At 46.2% G+C, this 18,985-nt stretch overlaps 1 protein-coding gene across 1 annotated transcript in view; it reads left to right on the forward strand.

The window, feature by feature from the left end:
- The window catches only part of KAT5 (lysine acetyltransferase 5), a 319,317-nt gene that overhangs the window by 718 nt on the left and 299,614 nt on the right, over nt 1-18,985 (forward strand). The gene's annotated exons all lie outside the window — the stretch shown is intronic.

Raw genomic sequence — 18,985 nt, forward strand, 5'->3', positions numbered from 1 at the left:
CCCTTGGTTTAACCAATTCTTTCATTCCTTTGAATTCAACCCACTGGGCCCTCTTCTCCGCTTTAAACCTTGCTTTCACTACTATTTTTTTTTAATTTTTTTGTTACATTTGTACCCCACGCTTTCCCACTCATGGTAGGCTCAATGCGGCTTACATATTATATACAGGTACATATTTATACCTGGGGCAATGGAGGGTTAAGTTGGTACAGTACGAGTGTAACTTGTAACATGGCAGACTTGCCCAGAGTCACAAGGAGCTGCCTGTGCCTGAAGTGGGAATCGAACTCAGTTCCCCAGGACCAGAGTCCACCACCTAACCACTAGGCCACTCTTCCACTCCACTACTATTTCTTCCCAGCACGTTTTGCAATATCAGTTCCTAAAACTAAGCCCAATTTTTTTATGTATCTTATAAAGTATGTCCTGGGTGTGAGACCGCAGCCCTAATACAGGGGCGGTTCATGTTGTGATTAACTTTTTCCATAGCCAATGAGGAAATGAAAGAGGACAGGAAAAGGTGGGACTGAGTGCTGGCTGACACACTTGCAGTGTTATCACGGCGATAATTGTGGGCAATCAGTGGTATATCAAGTGAAATAAAAGAAAAATGAACAAGCTACCCGCTAGTTCAGGACCCCCCCCCCCCCCCCCCCCCCCAACTTCAAAAAATAACAAGCCCAAATTTGCAGGAAATATGCTAGGTTGGCAACAAAACTGATCTCTGTCCCCGCCCATCCTCGTTCATTCCGCATTCATTCAGATATTTCCAAAACCTGGAAAGGAATACTCCTTCATGAAACGAGTTGGGTAACTCCTATAAAGAGCTATCATACAGTTTGCAGTTATTTAGACTTTCTATACCGCCTTTTCTGTCTAGCAGGCCAGATGATAAGAGCTATCCTCTTATACAATGTTTATAAACCGCAGGTATAATATTGACAATTACAAGTAGTGTATCGTGATAGCTTTGTTTATTTAAAACTAGTCTTTTTTTGCAACAAAATTATAATAGGCAATTTTGTGTGTCTTGAGCCACAATAATATACAAAGTAAGAAAAATGAGACTAATTCCGGTTCAGTGTGGGAAATAGTAAGTGCACCCTTAGTTTCCTTAGCACAATTAATTGGCCAGTTAGAATTGTGTTCTTAAATAGTTGGGTGATATGTAAACTATTCTGAAGAGTAACTCTGCATATTTGGATATTATGGCCTATATAATGGTCCTTATTACCCCAAACACAGGTGAACTCTACAATTATTTTCAATCCTCTCACTCACTATTCACATGAATGGCTTTGTCATTCATTAAAAATATGTTGACACCACACACGTTCTAATGGTTTGTTACAAATCATTCACCATCCTCAAAACAGCAAATACTTGTCAGTGGATTTTATGAAAGTCCCAAATGCCTTTCATGTGTTCTTGAGTTTATAAAAATGCAGTCGAGAAGGGCTGAGTTCATCATCAGTTGAATCCACTCCCACATAAAAATAGTCCAATTGATCATATCGCAGATAGAAATCTCAATGTTCAAACTCTATCATGCGATTATCCTTACTGGTTAATACTGTATTGTTCTTTCTGGGCAGTTTGTTTTGTGAGCGGAGCCATGATCTTTAGGGTTTCAGCTCTCAGTGCTTCTTATTCCTTTATTAATAAAACTAAGTAGGAATTATGGGGGTTTTGTAATTTGGTTTATAATAAAATGAAATGTTAATTTTTGGAGGCTCTGTTTAAAATGCTTGCAATATATGTATGTTACATTGCCTTTTAGAATCTCCTGATGATGCTTTTGTGTGAAACATGGTATCCATGTTGAGGTACTTTGGACCATAACAGGATTTGAATAGAATAAAGCTGTAAGATTGATCAGAGAGTTTCTGAATGAGTATTACAGTACAATGAGGATAATCAAATGATAGAGTTTGAACATTGAGATTTGTATTTGGGACATGATTGTTTGGACTATTTTTATGTGGGAGTGGATTCAACTGATGAACTCTGCCCTCCTTGACTGCATTTTTATGTTTAAATCTTGTTTATTATTAGTTGATATGGACAATTAAACAAATACTTGTCAGAGAAATTGCATTACAAAAGGATGCCATCCAATGTCACACAGTCAACATAGTAAATTACAATATTGCATTTATATTTCTCCCCCTCTCTCCCACCCTCCCTCCCTCCCTCCCAGTGTCAACTAGTGCTTCTTGGGCATTATCACTATTTTCCTTTAATACCACAGCAACATGTGTAAAGTGTTTAACCCGTATTGCCCGCGAGATGTGTCTCTTCTCTTGCCCTCTTATCCAACTAGTCCCACCCTCTACCCTTTCCCTTTAGGTTCCCTGCAGGTTCAACAATATGTATTGTTCGGGTCTCTCACAAATATCAAATGTGGTGATGTCTGTCATGATGTCTTATACATCCAAGATGACTGCCAGTGTGTCATAGTTTGAACCAGGGGTCCTCTTGTCAAGGAGTACTACACTACTTGTGTCCACGCCAACAGGCTCCCCGTTTAATGGCAGGGCAAAAGAGGGCACCGGAGAAAGGTCAGAAATTCAGCAATAAACTTCTCGCTCTGGACGGGAGGGTGACCCAAAGTGCCTCCCACTGTGCCCTAAACCTAAGGCCCGCTGGACTATCCAAATCAGGCACTCCACACCTATCAATTCTCATTTGTCTCACTAACTGTGAGCGCCATACCTGGAGAGGGGGTGCTTCTTTCGCTCTCCAAAATTGCAAAATGGTAGTTATTCCAAAATATATTGCCATCTTTGCAAATGCCCTGAAGCCCTCTGGGGGGTCTGCAGTGTACTTAAAGATATTAAATAAAATTGAAGGCTCCCACACAAGAGTACAGTGCCATAGTTGGTCCATCCCCCTTATAACTTGTTTCCAGAACCGCCCTGCATAGGACAACTCCAGAACATATGGCCAAGAGAGGCCGCACCCTGGTTACATTTAGGGCATGTTCCTGTTGTATCAAACCCTGCTTTCTGTGCTCTGTGAGGAGATATATGTGTTCTGAGCAGCCACCGATATAGCCGCTCCCTTTGCGGAATGGAAAGCCGCTGTTTGTAGATAGATTTCAAATATGACCTATACTCTTCCTCAGTAAGTGTACAGCCTAAGTCCCTTGACCATTCCTGCGCTAGCCACCGGAAGTCTATCTCTTCTGTGGTGTCTTTAAGTTGTTGGTGGTGGAATCTCAGTGGCACCCTAAGCTGTGCTCCCAGAGTAAACTCTTCTGTGAGTACCTCTACCACATCTTCCGTAAGATCTGTCCACTCTAGGGAGGCTACATAATGGTGCAACTGATAATACGCAAATCGATGTGTCGGAGGAATCCCGTACCGGGTCTGGAGTTCCGAGTACGCGAGAATTTGTCCCTCTTCTGAAACTATATGTGCCAGATATATGATCCCCTTTTTTGCCCAACTGCTAAATATACTGATCCCCTGACCTGGGGGAAATTATGGGTTATCACATATTGACATCCAAGGGGATACTCGGGAGGAGAAACGATGACGTCTACACACCCACCTCCAAGTTTCCCTAAGAGATTTCAATAATGGGTGTCTCTGAAATGCCACAGTGGGCAGCGGGGTCCCGGAGTGGAGTAAGTGACTGAAGTGTGTACCTGTAAACATTGAGGTCTCCACTGACGTAACGGAGAAATCTGATGTTCCCCGATACCAATCGTTTATATGTCGCATGGAACTCGCAATTGCCAAAAATTTAATATTTAAAAGTCCCATACCACCCCCCTCCCTTGGGGCCGCTATCTGGTGATAAGGTATTCTAGGTTTTTTCCCCTGCCACAAATATGTTTGTATTAAGCGCTGCAACTGCTTATCATCTTTGTGCTTCAAGAAGAGTGGTAATTGTTGAAAGACATAGAGCCACCTGGGGGCTACCACCATGTTGAATAATGCTATTCTACCCCAAATAGTGAGTGGCAGCTCCCTCCACATCAACAACTTACTTTTAGTCATCTCCAACAATGGGGCTATGTTCTCCCTATACATGGAGGACCTATGACAAGGAATGTACACCCCCAGGTACTTCATTTTCGTTGCCTCCCATCTAAGAGGAGCCTCCCCCTGCCAATGTAATTCAGTACCCGTGTCCATGGGCATCGCACAAGACTTGGAGAGATTGAGGCCAAACCCCGACAACATCCCATATTCCTCAATCAGTGTCAGGGCTGCCTTAAAGGACTCTTGTGGGTTGGTCAGCACCAGGAGGACGTCGTCAGCATAAGCCAGAGCTCGGACCTCCTGTTCTCCCAACTGTACTCCACTGATTCTGGGGTCATAATTTAAAAGACGTAGCAGTGGTTCCAATGTTAAATCGAACAGGAGTGGTGACAAGGGGCAGCCCTGCCGCGTTCCCCTGCCTATCCGAAACCTTGTCGAGAGCCCCCCATTTGCTGTTACATGTGCTTCCATGCCAGTATATAAAGCCTCAATTGCTTGCTTTACTCCAGCAGGGATCCCTATCCAATTCAACATATGAAACAGAAAATCCCACCCTACCCTGTCAAAAGCCTTGGTGGCATCAAGGCTTACCAAGATCCCAGGAGTCTCTTCCGATCGGCACCGTGCCATTGCAAGTAAAATTCTCCGAATATGCAACACAGAGTGTCTATTGGGGAGGAATCCCACCTGTGCAGGCTCAATCACACTGGGTAAGCACTTGCTGAGTCGTGTAGCCAGAATCTTCGCTAGAAGCTTAATATCAACGTTAATTAACGAGATAGGCCTGTAAGACTCTGGCTCCTCAACAGCCTTCCCAGGCTTCAACAATAGTGATATACATGCAGTGTTTTCTTGTAATGGAAATCTCCCTTCTTGAATCACCGCTTGATGATATTCAAATAATGGCCGTATCAATTGGGGTTGCAACATTTTATAAAATTCTCCAGAATACCCATCCATCCCCGGTGCCGAATATGACTTTAACCCCTTTATAGCTTCTGATAGCTCTTTGGGCAGAATGGGGGCCCCCAGGCATGCGATATCGGACTCTCCGAGCTTTGGCATTTGGGCCTTTCTAAGAAAGTCATTCATATGTGTCTCCCCGATTGGCTGTTCGGCGGTGTATAGCTGTGTAACATGCTCCTGAAATATTTGAAGAATCTTATCTGGACTATTAGTGAGGCTTCCCGTCTTTTCTTTCAGAACCGATATGGTTCTGCCTCCTCCCCGCTTCCGAACCACCCGGGCTAGCATACCCCCTACTCTGTTTCCGAATCTGTGGAACCTATATTTTAGGAAAGTCCTATTTTTTTAACACTCTTTCATGTAACAGTGAGTTCACAGCTGCCTGGACAGACAAATAGGCCTCCCTATTTGCTGAGGTTTGCCGTTCCGTATAACGACGTCTAGCCTTCTGTAGTTGCCAATTCAGGTGTAAGAGGCTAGCTGTATTCTTTTTCCGCTTACTTGCTACATAAGCGATCAGGTCCCCCCGGAGTACTGCTTTACCAGTACACCAAAACAATTGCGGATCAGACTTATTCTCTGTTAAATGATTCATATTCTTCCCACTTTTTAACCAGGAATTTTTGAAAAGATTTGTCTTTTACTAGATGGTTGGGAAATCTCCACTGTCTGTGCAGTTGGAAGCTGCCTGGCGCCTCCAACTCCAACCAGACAGGGCTGTGATCAGAGATCAATATCTCTTCGATCTTGGTGTCTCGGACACACTGGAACAAAACTGGTGAGATAAACATATAATCTAGCCTGCCCCAAGTCCCGTGTGCTCTGGACCGATGCGTATACTCTCTTGAATCCGGGTGCAGATTCCGCCATGCATCTATCACAGAGAGAGAATTGCTGAATTCTTTCAACATCTGAGCCCCCTTCCTGCTCTCCATTCCCCTATGTCCCTCCCCAGAATAGTCGATCTTGGGGTCCATTAGCACATTCATATCCCCTGTAATTATCAAATGTTTACTTTCATAGGGGAGCAGCTGCCTTGACAGTCTAGGAAAGAAGGAGTTATCAGGAGGGGTGGGGGCGTACACGTTTAACAGGTATAGTTCCCTCCCCTGCAACCACATTTTAATCAAAATAAATCGTCCATTGGGATCTTGCAAAACTGTCTCCACCGTGCAAGCAAGCTGCCGGTGAATGCAGATTGCCACCCCTCCCTTCCGCCCATCTGATGACGCATGGATCACCTGACCTACCCAGCCCTGTTTGAGTTTTTCATGTTCTGCAGCCGTCAATTTCGTTTCCTGTAAGCATGCAATATCTACATTGAGGCGTTTTAAATGCGCTAGGATCTTTTTCCTTTTAATGGGAGACGAAATGCCCCCTACATTCCAGGTGACTAATTTACAATGTGTTACCACCAGAGCATGCTAACTCCATAATAGTATACCTGAAAAACTCAGCCCCTGGGTCCCTTGACTGCATTTTTATAAACTCAAGAACACGTGAAAGGCATTTGGGACTTTCATAAATTCCACTGATAAGTTAAGTATTTGCTGTTTTGAGGATGGTGAATGATTTATGACAAACTATCAGAACTTGTATGGTGTCAACATATTATTTTTAATGAATGACAAAGCCATTCATGTGAATAGTGAGTGAGAGGATTGAAAATAATTGTAGAGTTCACCAGTGTTTGGGGTAGTAAGGTTATATTAATATCTAATTTTTTAAAATAAAAAATTTTTAATATCTGAATTAGATATAGTCAGGTCTTTATATTAACATATGTTTATTAACAATTATGTTGCACACAACTCCGTACTCTGATTAAGAATAACACATTACTTTATTAATACATGATCACGTACAATACTCATTGGGTTACCCAACATCCACCCCGCTTTTCACAAGCACACCAGCTCACGCTCACATACACTCTGTTAATACAATCACCAACTGCATACCCCTTTATCATAGGAATACCCGGGCAAAAGCACATAACAACTTGTTCTACTTCATGGTACAAACCAATTGTCCAACTCTCTTCTCATATCACTGTGACCATTATCCTCACGGTGATTAAACACAATGTTGCATATGCCAAAAATAATTATCCTCACTTTCCCCCTTCCGGGTTAGCCAGATGTAAAACCATACTCGGGATCTCCATGGGTTACGCGTATCACCAGTTCTAGTTGTTTCAACTTTTAATCGTGCTGAGCTCTGTGTCTTGATCAAAGGAGACAATCTGTGCAACCCTTCCACTACTTGAAACCAAGCGTAGATTTTATGCAGTCTTGTTCCTCAATGAAGTAGAACAAGTTGTTATGTGCTTTTGCCTGGGTATTCCTATGATAAAGGGGTATGCAGCTGATGATTGTATTAACAGAGTGTATATGAGCGTGAGCTGGTGTGCTTGTGAAAAGCGGGGTGGATGTTGGGTAACCCAATGAGTATTGTACGTGATCATGTATTAATAAAGTAATGTGTTATTCTTAATCAGAGTACGGAGTTTATTTATTTACGGCATTTATATCCCACAATATTCCCGCCCATGGAAAGGCTCAATGTGGCGTACAATAGTTATTAAACAAACAATAGTACAAGATACAGTATACAATGTTGCAAGAGGGAAAGAGAAATAACTGAGGTGGGAAAGGGAGAGAAGAGGGGTGATAATTTATCACTGAGAAAGTCGTGGATCAAAAGGATGTGGCACCAGATGGGCTCACAGCGTATGCTCTGCCAAAAAGGAAGGTCTTTAGTCACTTCTTGAAGGTCAGGTGATCTGGAGTGAATTTGACCTCTCGAGGCAGCCCGTTCCACAATTGAGTGCTGAGATAAGAGAAAGAGGAAGCATAGATGGTCTTATATTTGAGGCCACTAAAAGCTGGGTAGTGGAGATTGAGGTACAAGCGAGCTGACCTTCGGGAGTTCCTGGGCGGCAGGTTAATAAGAGTGTTCATATAGGCAGGGGCTTCACCATAGATGATTTTGTGCACCAGTGCGCAGATCTTGAAAGTGATGCAGTCCTTCACAGGAAGCCAGTGCAACCTCTCACGCAACGGTCTTGAACTTTCAAATCTCGATTTGCTGAAGATGAGTCGAGCTGCTGTATTCTGAGCAGTTTGCAATTTTTTTAGGAGCACATTGTGTGTAATGTAAGGTTTGGTACTCTGTTTACAAGTGTTATTCCCCTTGTGTGAGAGATTATTAACAATTATGGACTTTCCATATACTTGAGTCCTTTTGTGATATTTATATAATTGTCCAAATTGTTTTGAGTTTGGTCGTCACTTTAAAACAGTGATTTTCATTTTCAGCCTTTCATCTCACTGCACACTGACAAGGCGCTAAAATTGTCAGGCACCATCAGTCTATCGTTTTGTTCTTTTCTCTTCCTCCCCCACCATTAACCCAGCATTTCTCTTGCTTCTCCTAATAATAGTCCATTCCTTGTCATCAGCAGCTTATGAATCCATTAACTGATGGGTTGTATCCGCCTACCAGCAGGTGGAGATAGAGAACACTGAAAGACCATAGTGCCTCTAGGACTGCTAGCCCCAACTGCCTTCAGTATTTCTCTATCTCTCAGCAGGTGTGGATGTAGCTTGATCAGCTCCTGGATTTCAGACTACCTGGGGTGGCTCCTGTGCTTTGCCAGTTCAGCAGGGATGTTGTGGCTGGTGGTGCCCACTTTAAAGGCATATAGGTTCACCCTTTCCCTGCCTTACCCATTCCCCCCGCCTCCCGGAGTCCCTCTGTTGCTGCCTGCCTCCAACTTTCCTCACAGCGGTAAAAAAAAAAAAAGAGCTTGCTTTTACTGCGTGGCTGTTCTGAGGCTTTTCCCAGTGATTCTGGTTCTGTGCAGCTTGACTGGAGCTCGTAGACTCGGTCCTCTGAGGTGAGAGTGGTGGCCAACTCCTCCGGGGAGGTCCTGTGGACGCCGATCCGATCGGGGTAAGTTTTGGCGCGAAGCCACAATTTATTGCTATATTCCTTTTCCTGTCGGACGATGGCTGCTGAAGGAGTTAAGCACTGCTCCCGTTGTGGTAAACGCAGATCAGCAGTGGAGCTGTGTAAAAGCGTGCTCCTTGGACGCTCATGCTAGTATGAGCATGGCGAGCGATGTTTCTTCCCGCTCGATGGAGCTGGCAGCGGGCACCATTTTGGAAGCGCCGCATGTCTCGACCCTCGCGGTTGCGGAGGAGTCTGAGTGCAGGGGGACGCCTCGTTTAGAGGCTGCCAGAGGAGCTACTACATCCGTTTCTCCTAATTCGGAGGCGGAAAGTCAGGGTGAGTTTTTCTCCCCTGAGTTTGTGCTGTTAATGCATAAGGCCTTCATGCTGAAAAGAGCTCTGCCACAGGTGTCTGACACTGCGTTGCATCCTGGCTTACCTCCGGGTGTTGATGCCCCAGGGATGATTTCAGAGGCTATTTCCTCCCCCGAGCGTTGGAAACATGCTAAACATAGACGGGTAAATTCCCTGTCTGAAAGTGGCGCATATCTTTTTTCCCCCCGTGGTCAGGCTGTGGAGAGTCTGAGGGATCTGGCAGGCCCTCAGGGACGGAGGATCCAGAGGAGGGTGCCTGTTTGCCACTGCATTTGGATGATCCCAGTGCGGTTCGGATTTTCCACTGCGACGAGCTGCCAGCTCTCATTGCTGACTTCTTGCAGGCCTACTCGATTGATGATCCTGCTAAAGGCGAGGCCTCCTCTGTTAATCTTAGGATGGCGAGTACTAAGAAGCCTTCTCGGGCCTTTCTGATGCATGACTCCATCCAAGAGCTTATTTCTGCTCAATGGTCTGACCCTGATGGGCTGTTGAAAGTGGCCAGGGCTATGGGTCAGCTTTACCCTCTGCGTGAGGAGCACTTGGCCCCTTTGAGGATGCCTAAAGTGGATGCATTGGTCATGGCGGTGACAAAAAAGACCACTCTCCCAGTAGAGGGAGGGGTCGCTTTGAAAGACATGCAGGACCAGTGGCTGGAGTCCGCGCTGAAGCGATCCTTTGAAATTGCGGGCCTTGCCTTGAGGGCGTCTATTTGCAGTTCCTATGCAGCCCGGGCATGTCTTTCCTGGCTACAGCAGGCGGTGGAACAGCCCGCCGATGGTGCGGGTCCCCTTTTTGAGGTTGCCCCACGGATGGAGTTGGCCCTGTCATTTTTGGCTGACGCCCTTTATGATCTGGTCAGAGCTTCGGCTAAACAGATGTCTGTGGCGGTTTCTGCCCGCTGCCTTCTTTGGCTGCGGCATTGGGCGACTGACATGGCTTCTAAGCAAATACTGGTAAGGCAACCCTTTCGGGGCCTCCTATTTGGAGAGGAATTGGAGAAGATTGTGAAAGACCTGGGGGACTCTAAACCCCAGCGGTTACCTGAGGATAGGCCGAGGCCTTCTTTCAAAGGTTCTGTTTCCCTCCTCTTCCAGACCTCACTTCCGTGAAGCTCACAGGTATCGCCTGGGGCGCTCTGCTGGGTTTTCTCAACGTACCCGTTTTCAGCAGAGGAACTCCTTTCGCTTGGACAAATGTTCCAGAGAGGCCAGGTCAAGGCCAGGAGTTCAGGGGCGTCCTCCACAATGATGGGACGCTGGTCCACTCCTCCATGCCTGCCATAGGAGGATGTCTTTCCATCTTTCTAGAGGAGCGGACCAAGATGGGTCCTGGACCTGATCAGAGAAGGTTACCGACTGGAATTCGGTGCCCCGGTGAGAGACGTTTTTGTGGAGACCCGATGCGGCACTGCCATAAAATGGGTGGCGGTAGAGGAGACCTTATAAGTCTTGCTGCACCTCGGAGCAGTGGTCCCGGTGCCTCCCGCCAAACGCAGCTGCTGCCGCTATTCCATTAATTTTGTCGTGCCTCGAAAAGGTGGGTCTTTCAGGCTGATCCTTGACTTACGAAGAGTAAATGAGGCTCTCAGAGTATGACATTTTCACGTGGCTGCGCTCCGTCATTGCGGCGGTACAGCCAGGAGAGTTTCTCACGTCTCTGGACCTAAAAGAAGCTTATTTGCACATTCCTATCTGGCCTCCACACCAGCGGTTTGTCCGCTTTGCAGTGTTGGGAAAACATTTCCAGTTTCAGGCCTTGCTTTTCGGCCTAGCCACAGCTCCCCATACCTTTTCCAAGGTAATGGTGGTAGTAGCTGCCTGTCTCAGGTGAGAGGGTATCAGAGTTCACCCTTATTTCGACGACTGGCTCATCAGAGCGGACTCAGCAACCGAGAGTCGTCTTGCCACAGCCAGAGTGGCGGCAGTCCTGCAGGCGCTAGGCTGGGTGGTCAATATACCTAAAAGTCACCTGCCCTCCCCCCCCCCCCCGTCTCTCGAGTATTTGGGGGTCCGGTTCGACACGGCATCGGGGTTTGTCTTTCTTCCCGACCAAAGGCGGTGCAGGCTTCAGAATCGGGTCCGTCTGCTCCTGCGGATGCCTCGCCCGCAAGCTTGGGACTTTGTCCAGCTGCTGGGGTCGATGATGGCCACCTTAGAGGTGGTGCCTTGGGCGAGAGCGCATATGAGGCCTCTGCAGATTGCCCTGCTTCAACTATGGTCTCCGATGTCCCAGGAATATCAACGCAGACTAAAGTTGCTCCCTGCGGCCCGGCTCAGTTTCAAGTGGTGGCTCTCCGACAGGATGGTGCGCCAAGGAATGCCTCTGGCGCTTCCTTCCTAGTGCCTGGTGATAACAGATGCCAGCCTTCTAGGCTGGGGAGCATATTGTCAAGGAAGCTATGCTCAGGGTCTGTGGACACCCGTGGAAGCGGGGTGGTCCATCAGTTGCTTGGAACTGAGAGCGATATTCCAGGCTCTTATGGCCTTTCAAAAGACTCTGAAGGGGCTTGCTGTCCGGGTTCTGTCAGACAACACGACAGCGGTGGCATACATAAATTGTCAGGGCAGCACTCAGTGCAGGGCCCTGGCTGCGGAGGCCGCTCAGATTTGCCACTGGGCTGAGCTCCACCGGCAGCTTCTGTCAGCAGCTCACATAGCAGGTCAGAGCAACGTGCAAGCTGATTTTCTCAGCAGGCATCAAATCGACCCGGCGGAATGGGAACTGGCAGAAGAAGTTTTTCTTCAGATTTGTGCCAAATGGGGGACTCCCGGTATGGATCTAATGGTTTCAAGTGCAAACGCCAAAGTACCTCACTTTTTCAGCAGAAGGAGAGATCCTCAGTCGGCGGGGTTGGATGCTCTGGCTCAACCCTGGCCCTCGGGCCTCCTGTATGTGTTCCCTTCTTGGCCCTTGATAGGATGAGTCCTACTGCGGATTCGACAGCACCGAGGTCTGGTGATTCTCATCGCTCCAGATTGGCCAAGGCGTCCGTGGTATGCGGATCTCTGCCGGATGTTGGTGGACGCTCCGGTGCATTTGCCCCTGGTGCCGAACCTGTTGGTTCAGGGTCCGGTGTCTGGAGGATCCCTGCCGATTTGGTCTTACGGCCTGGCTATTGAGAGGGCGCAATTGAGAGACAAGGGCTACTCTAACAAGGTCATCTCCACTCTCTTGCAGGCCCGCAAATGGTCCACCTCTGCAGCTTATGCTCGGATCTGGCGCAAATTTGAGGCGTGGGTTGTTTCAAAGGCGATCACACCCATGCGAGCTATTGTCTCAACTGTGCTGGACTTTTTGCAGGAGGGCTTACAAAAAGGCCTGGCTTACAATTCCCTGCGGGTGCAAGTGGCAGCATTATCATGCTATCGAGGGAAAGTTGCAGGCTTGCCCCTTGCTGCTTAACCGGACATTGCCAGATTTCTCAGAGGGGTGCTTAGGCTCCGTCCTCCTGTCCGGTTGCCCTGTCCGGCCTGGAACCTGGGGCTAGTGTTGAAGGCTCTTCAGTGTTCACCCTTTGAGCCGCTTAAGCGAGCTTCGGAGAAGGATGTGATTCTCAAGGCAGTCTTTTTGGTGGCCATGATATCGGCTAGACGCATGTCTGAGCTGCAGGCGCTGTCCTGTCGGGACCCTTTTCTGCAATTCTCGGAGTCCGGAGTAACGGTTCGTACAGTGCCTTCCTTCCTGCCTAAGGTGGTTTCAGCATTTCACCTGAACCAGCCCATTTTTCTTCCTTCCTTTTCTAGGGAAGAGTTCCCGGACTCCTTTGGGCAGTTACATCTTCTGGATGTCTGCAGGGCGCTGTTGCAGTATCTACGGATGCCAAATGACTTCAGGACTTCTGATCACCTTTTTATCTTGTTGTCAGGTCCTTGGCGTGGAGGTCTGGCGTCTAAGGCCACTATAGCCCGTTGGCTCAAGGAAGTCATTTTTGCTGCGTATCTGCTTTCAGGTTGGTCTTCGCATGAAGCGTTTAAGGCGCATTCCACGAGAGCCATCTCCTCCTTGTGGGCTGAAACGGGTGCACTCTCTCTTCAAGAGATCTGTAGTGCGGCTACTTGGGCTTCTCAGCTGTCTTTTGCCTGGCATTACAGGCTGGATGTTGCAGCAAAGCAGGACGCTGTTTTTGGAGCTCAAGTATTGGCTCATGGTGTGGCCTGTTCCCACACTAAGTAGGGATTGCTTTTGTGCATCCCATCAGTTAATGGATTCATCTGCTGCTGATGACAAGGAAGGGAAAATTAGGTTCTTACCTTGGTAATGTTCTTTCCTTTAGTCAAAGCAGATGAATCCATGATCCCTCCTTGTCTGACTTTGTTTTTTGTTCAGATCTTTCATGCAGATATAAATCTCATTGGGAGAAGTTGGAAAACAGTTATCAGAATTTCTACATGATGTTCTACTACAGGATGTTGAGATCGTCCCTCCTTTGATGCTCCTGTTATGGGGCGATTGTTCGCTGTGAGGAAAGTTTGTTATTATACCTTTATGGTTCACTCTGCTTTGGAAATCTCAAATACTGAAGGCAGTTGGGGCTAGCCGTCCTAGAGGCACTATGGTCTTTCAGTGTTCTCTATCTCCACCTGCTGGTAGGCGGATACACCCCATCAGTTAATGGATTCATCTGCTGCGACTAAAGGAAAGAAAATTACCAAGGTAAGAACCTAATTTTCCCGCATTTCTCCTTCTCCCCACCCCCTAATAGTGCAGCATTCCTCCATCTCTCCCCGCAATACCCCAGCATTTCTCTTGCTCCCTCTAATAATAGTCCAGCATTTCTCCTTTTTCCCCACCCCCAATGGTCCAGCATTCTTCCTTCTCTCCCCCCAGTACCCCAGCATTTCTCTTGCTCCCTCCATCATTTCTCCTCCCCCACCCCCCAGTGGCCCAGCATTGCTAGCATTCTGCCTTCTCTCTCCCCCCCATCAAAGGTCCAACATGTCTCCCCCCCTGTCCCCCCCCCCCCCCCACACCTGGCAATCCAGCATCTGGCTCATGCCTCTCAGCCCGTCCCTCAGGTACCTTTTTAAACGTTACTTTTTCTTCCAGAGGGCTCTGTCAGCAAGCAACGATTCACATGCGCTGATCGCCCTGACTTCATAGCCTTCTGTCTTTTTGTTTTTAATTTGTAGAGACTGTTTATTGAATAAACACAGGTTACAATACAATAATCAATATAGAAAAATAACCTGCCACAATCTGTACAGCTCAATAAAGATAATGAGAACGTAACCAGCCTCCATATTTTAGTAACAAGTTTTTTAACCCACAGATTTCCCCCCCCCCCACACCTCCTTTCCCCCAACAACAACCCCCCCTTTCACCTTCCCTATTACAGATAAGCTTTGAACTTCCCCTCCTTCAAGCAGAACAAGATTTCAAAAAAGGTTCCCACACCAGTTACCACCTAGGCAAAGTCTTCCTTTTCACAGCTGTCAGACGTTCCATCTCACATATGTACCACAATTTAGAAATCCAATGAAGGGACCGTGCATACTTTCCAGTGCTTCGCCAAGTTTAGTCGAGCAGCATGCATGGCATGGCGCACCAACAATGATTGCTGAAGAGTAAGTCCCACTGGCTTCTTACCCAACAAAAATACAACTGGATGCCACTGTATCAATCTACCCAACCATAACTGAAGACGAGATTGGACGCCCTCCAGTAAGCCTCAGCTTTGGGACACAACCACCAAATGTGACCCATCGACACTGGTACTAAACAACCCCACCAGCAGTTAGGAGATTCATTGGGAAACATATGATTCCACTGCTTTGTTGTTTTTCATCCATAACCAACCAGTCATCAGCAGATATTATAACGCCCAGTTCCTTTTCCCAATTCAGCCTATGAAGAGTATAGGGTTTAATACGAAACCCATACAAGCATGTAATCAACCCTGGAGTCTTCACACAGATCTTCTAAATAAGAATCCTCCCTCACGATACATGTTCTGTAAGTAGGGATTTGCAAAAAGTGTTTCAGCTAGGCATAGGCGTAACAATCACTAGGGCAAAGCTCATAATCCTCCAAAAGAGTTTCAAATGAGATATAGTCCCCCTCCTCGTATAACTGCCCCCACGTGTCCAAACCCCCCTGCGTCCACCTCTGAAACGGAGTAACCCCCATACCCGGTAAAAACAATGGGTTATCAGCAATCAGAGTGTGTCTTGACAGAGGAGTGTTAGTAGCTGCAAATAGTAAGCCCCAATAATGAAAAGTGGCCAACGCTGTGGGCTGAAACTGGTAATTCCCTTATGCTTCGCTGGGAGCCACATTAAGTGTCCCAACCTGCGAGATCCTATCAGATGTTGCTTGATATACATCCACAATTTATATTCTGCCTCATGAAACCACTCAATCGCAGATCGAGACTGCGCAACACAATAATACCAATATTGGTTAGGTACACCCAACCCTCCATCCTGTTTACGTTTATATAAAAAGGGCCGATGCAGTCGTGGGCGTTTCTGATTCCAAATAAAAAGGACCAAGCGATCCTGAAAGCTTGTCAAAAAATTATCGCGAAAGACGTAGAGGAAGTACTTGAAACAAGTACAATAGATGAGGAAGAACATTCATTTTAACTGTTGCAATTCTCCGAAACCACGAAAGACCAGTGGTATTCCAGCGGTCCAGGTCTCTATATACTGCTTTCTGGAGAACCAGTTAATTAACAGCAAATAGATCCTCCAGGGTATCTGGACCCCTAAATAGCGAATTTCTTTAGTAGACCACTTAAAAGTAAAAGAAGTCTGAAGCGTCTCCAACAGTTTAGGCGGCACACGGACCGCCAGGCCCACAGATTTAGTAGCATTCAATTTATATACCAGTGCTGGCATTCTGACAGCCACCCAACTTAAAACACAAGCTAATCAGAAGTAAACTCCCAACACAGACTGAAAAGGAAGAGAAGGGCACATTTCCCTGTAATATATACAGCTGCAAGCTATGCCAAAACATTTCACAGGACCCCACAGTCATTCACAAAGGAAAAATATTCAACATAAAGGAATCTTTCACATGCTCATCTTCCAATGTGGTATATATCATTCAGTGTAAAAAATGTAACAAAGGATACTACATTGGAGAAACAGGCCAGATGCTTAAGACAAGATTTAATTTACATAGACATAACATGAAGAAAGCTGGTGCCGGTCAGGTTCCCACCCCTGTGGGCCAGCACTTTACAAGACCAGAACACTGTACCAGTAATTTCATAGTAAGAATCCTGAAAGGTAACTTTAAAACAATACAGGAACATAAGACCTTTGAAGTCAGAATGATTGAATATTTTGACACCCAACAGACAAGACTTAACAAGGATCTGGGTTTTCTAGCCCATTATAAACCCTAAAGTTGTATTTCGCTGATTATCACCCTCCTCTCACCTACCCACACCCATCCTGTTAGACTATCAATGAAATGCTTTGATGTCCCCATGCATACCTCCTACCCACCCCCATCCTGCTAGACTGTCAATGAAATGCTTGGATGTTTCACTTATACTATCAGCTACCACATTTGCTTATTTGCGATCTGACGAAGAAGGGCAACCTTCGAAAGCTAATCAAGAAATGTATTAAGTTATGTCCAATAAAAAAGGTATCATCTTATTTTCTTTTCCATGTTTTATTTTGTTTGATTTCTATTGATAATTTATATCCAGAAATAGCAGAATACGCTTCAATCTCTTTCAGTAAGTTAGGGAGAGACACAAGTGGCCGTGTTAAGGACAAGAGAACATCATCAGCAAACAACGCTATTTTGAATTCCTTATCTCCCACAGAGACTCCAGCAATGTTCGCATTGGCCCTAATAGCCACCGCCAAAGGCTCCATAGCCATGGCATAGAGAAGGGGATTCAGAGGGCACCCCTGACGAGTTCCACGTGACAGTGAAAAAAGCTCTGAGTTACCCCCATTAATTCGCATACACTCCTTTGGGGAATTGTAAAAAGCCTTAATCTAAGAACGCTAAAATGGACCCACCCCAAACCTATCCAGAACCTTATCCAGGTATCCCCAATGGACCCTATCAAAGGCCTTTTCTGCATCCAATCTAAGCAAACAAATTGGCAGGTCCGAGACCTGGGATACATAAAGCAAATCTAGTGTTCTTCGAATATTATCCATAGCCTGCCGCTTTGCCACAAAACCTACCAGATCTGGATGGATCAAACTAGGAAGCATGCCTACCAAACGATTAGCCAGCACCTTTGCCAAGATTTTAACATCAGTATTTAAAATAGAGATAGGACGATAGGATGCACAGTCCGATTTGTCCTTATCTGGCTTCGGAATGACAGCCAACCAAGCCTCCATCATAGAAGGAGGCAAAGGCTCCCCCTCCCGTACCGAATTAATTATTAATGCCAGATAAGGTGCCAATTCAGTGGCAAAGGTCTTAAAAAATTTGTTAGTAAATCCATCCATACCAGGTGCCTTCCCAGTTGGCTGTTCCTTAATAACCTGCAAAACTTCCCCCACTGTCACCGAGGCTTCCAACACCTCCCTCTGCTGTGTAGACAATTCTGGCAAAGTTTGAGAAGTTAAATAGCTATCTATAGCCCCAGATTGTACAGTGGCATCCGCAATATACAGAGAGGCATACAACCCACATCTGACAAAGTCTTATCCAGGAATACATAATCTAACCGGGAGTGAGAAACATGAGAATGAGAGTAAAAAGTATAATCCTTGACACTAGGATGCCCAAATCTCCACACATCATAAAGACCCAATGACTCCAGAAAGCCTCCCAGTGCCTTAGAAAGTCTATATAAGTACATGCCATACTGGGAAAAGACCAAGGGTCCATCGAGCCCAGCATCCTGTCCACGACAGCGGCCAATCCAGGCCAAGGGCACCTGGCAAACTTCCCAAACATACAAACATTCTATACATGTTATTGGAATTGTGGATTTTTCCCAAGTCCATTTAGTAGTGGTTTATGGACTTGTCCTTTAGGAAACCGTCTAACCCCTTTTTAAACTCTGCCAAGCTAACCGCCTTCACCACGTTCTCCGGCAACGAATTCCAGAGTTTAATTATGCGTTGGGTGAAGAAAACTTTTCTCCGATTTGTTTTAAATTTACTACACTGTAGTTTCATCGCATGCCCCCTAGTCCTAGTATTTTTGGAAAGCGTAAACAGACGATTCACATCCACCTGTTCCACTCCACTCATTATTTTATATACCTCTATCATGTCTCCCCTCAGCCGTCTCTTCTCCAAGCTGAAAAGCCCTAGCCTCCTTAGTCTTTCTTCATAGGGCAGTTGTCCCATCCCCGCTATAATTTTAGTCGCCCATCGCTGCACTTTTTCCAATTCCACTATATCTTTTTTGAGATGCGGCGACCAGAATTGAACACAATACTCAAGATGCGGTCGCACCATGGAGCGATATAAAGGCATTATAACATCCTCACACCTGTTACCCAACATTCTATTCGCTTTCCTAGCCGCAGCAGCACACTGAGCAGAACGTTTCAGTGTATTATCGATGACGACACCCAGATCCCTTTCTTGGTCCTTAACTCCTAACATGGAACCTTGCGTGAAGTAGCTATAATTTGGGTTATTTTTTCCCACATGCATCACCTTGCACTTGCTCACATTAAACATCATCTGCCATTTAGCCGCCCAGTCTCGTAAGGTCCTTCTGTAATTTTTCACAATCCGGTTGCGAGTTAAC

Source organism: Microcaecilia unicolor, chromosome 11 (assembly GCF_901765095.1).
Source record: "Microcaecilia unicolor chromosome 11, aMicUni1.1, whole genome shotgun sequence".
NCBI lineage: Eukaryota > Metazoa > Chordata > Amphibia > Gymnophiona > Siphonopidae > Microcaecilia > Microcaecilia unicolor.